The following is a 2,703-nucleotide window of genomic DNA, read 5'->3' as shown; positions in this document are numbered from 1 at the left end:
CTACCTCAAAAGACTGTCGTGAAGGTTTAATGAGGTCATTGATGTAAAGTATTCAGTGTAGTGCCAAAAAAGAAAAATGGCTCAGTAAATACCAGATTTTATTTTTACTAACTACTTGCTTTCTTGGTTTATCCCTGCCTGAAATTTTCCATTTATTCATTTTCAATATCTCAACCAATAGTTTGAAAACGTGGTCCCTGGACCAGATCATCATCACCTGGAAACTTGCTGGAAATGGAAAATTGGGATTTCACCCAAATATAATGGATCAGAAACTCTGATGGTAGGACCCAATAATTCATCTTTAACAAACCCTCTAGATGCTTTTGATGCATGCTGAAGTTTGAGAATCACTGGCCAAAAAGGATTAATTAATAAAAGGATTAATTTAAATTCATAACCATATTATGAAATAAAAAAATTGCAGTTTACTAAACAGCTAATTTAAAAAGATATATAATCTTTCTCACACATATATCCACATCATCCTCCCCTTATTACATCTATATTCGTTCCAAACTATGAATAATACAGGTTGTGTTTCTCTAACTAATGTTCAGTTCCTCCCAGATCCATGTTTTCTCTGTTTTTGTTTGGTATTTCTCCTATCAATACTCTAGTTCCATAGCATCTGCTGTTGCTCTTCTGTATTTCACACTCTTCCCTACTTTTACAGTAGTGTTCCCTGGAATAATTACTTTTCTGTATCAGATTTCAGTGTAGAAATACGCTGAGAGTAGGCATTGAAGATAGGCGGACATGATATGATAGAAACTCAACTCAGCTTGTTTTGACCTTGGGTGAGTTACTTAACCCCCCAGAATTCTAGGTTCTCCATGATTTAAAAAGGGAGAATGAAATTCACCTTAAAATTTTCTTGTGAAGATTAAAGGTACCATATGTAAATTATCTGGCACAGTGCCTGGCACAAAGTGAGGGTCAAAAAATGGTGGTTAATACACTGATTGCATAGAATGTTCACTCTTACAGATGTTGCTAATGTTAATATTTTGTATATAGAGCACTCACTAAATATTTATACTGTTTTTTCTCTGTATATTCCTATTTTCACAGAGATTCAGGGAAGAGTCGCACTCATATCCAAGATATATACAGACAAAATATCTATAGATCTCCTAGTTACTGTCAAATTTCACCTAGTTGTAGTAGTTTGGGGTTGAAGGTTTAGGAGATTCATACTGACTATGTGTAGTCTACTAGAGTAAGTAGGGGCAAATTGCAATGACTTATAAGCTAAGTTTGGGGTCATTACACCCCAATCATGTTGTCAAATATAAATTGAAAGCCCTCCTCATTATATTTTTGGCACTGAATTTGCCTACAATCTGACATCATTTTACCATTAATTAGAATAGAAAGTGACAGTCACTAGATTTTTACTTTTGTGTCTATAGCACAATCTTCATAGCTGCCTCTTGTCTGGACAACCAGAAGATCAAGTTGCAAAGCCTATATGAGAATATATTTTTGGACTTGCTTATTTATGTTGAAGAGGCTGCAACACTGTGGACCTGATTCCAGATCTGTGCCCTGATATAATACGAGCTCTATCACTCATTATAACCTTCAGCCAATTGCTTCATTTCTCTTGCTCTCAGAGATAATCAGTTCAGGTTCACAGCTTATAAAATGACTAGGTACATTTGACTAGGTTAATTTTGGTAAGTATTTCATAAGTACTTCTAAATAATACGTGTTCTTTATCTCATTTTACATGTCATAATTGACTTTCAGTTTGAATTTATAATTGTGCTTGGCAGATCTTCCACAGTCTAACTTATTTTTTGGTCTGCTTGTTTTATCATCCGTAAAGAGAGATTGTTAAAATATCTCTTCCCATACGTTGAAGCTACCTTTTGGATTGCATGCAAATTTAGAATTGTTGTATCTTCTTGGTGGCTTTGTTCCTTTATCATTATGAAATGCCCTTCTTTGTATTGTTTATATGATATCTACTTTATATGATATTTGTATAGTTATATAAGTATTCTTCTGGTGAGATGAGCCTAATTTATCTTTTCAATCCTTTTACAATCAACCTTGCTTTGTCCTTTTATTAAAAATGTGTGTCTCGTAAGCAGCACATAGCTGGGTTTTGTTTTCAGGAATTTTACTATGCTGTTCTTAGAGGTGGTTTTCATAGTATTCATCCTGTTTAGGAGTTTATATAGTTTATTATTATTGTACATTTTTACTTTAAATTGAAGTATAAAATACAAGAGAAAAGTGCATGTATCTTTAGTGTACAGCACAATTGATTTTTACAAACTGAATTCACCTCGTATCTAAATCAAGCACCCAGATCAAGAAAAAGAATATGCCCAAACTCCAAGCCTTCCTCTTGCTCTCTTTCGGTTTCTATTTTCCCAAAGTACTAATTATCTTGATTTCTAACATCATAGATTATTTCTGCTACTTTGAGTCCATATTAGAGTTTCTTAGCTCTATGGATTTTTAACTTTCATCAGTGTTATAAAATTCCTACTCATTCATTATCTCCTATTGTTTCTTTCTCATTCTTTGTCCTTCTTCTCTATGACTCCAATTAAATGCATTTTAGATCTTTTCACTTTATCCTTTACATCTCGTCCTTTTTTCTGTGTGTTTCTTTCCGATCTTCTATTGACTTATCATCTAGTTCACTAATCCTCCCTTCTGGTTTGTCTCATCTGCTGTTAAATG

Source organism: Propithecus coquereli, unplaced genomic scaffold, assembly GCF_000956105.1.
Source record: "Propithecus coquereli isolate 6110/MARCELLA unplaced genomic scaffold, Pcoq_1.0 Scaffold37, whole genome shotgun sequence".
In the NCBI taxonomy this organism is placed as follows: Eukaryota; Metazoa; Chordata; class Mammalia; order Primates; family Indriidae; genus Propithecus; species Propithecus coquereli.
This window is presented reverse-complemented; position numbering follows the sequence as displayed.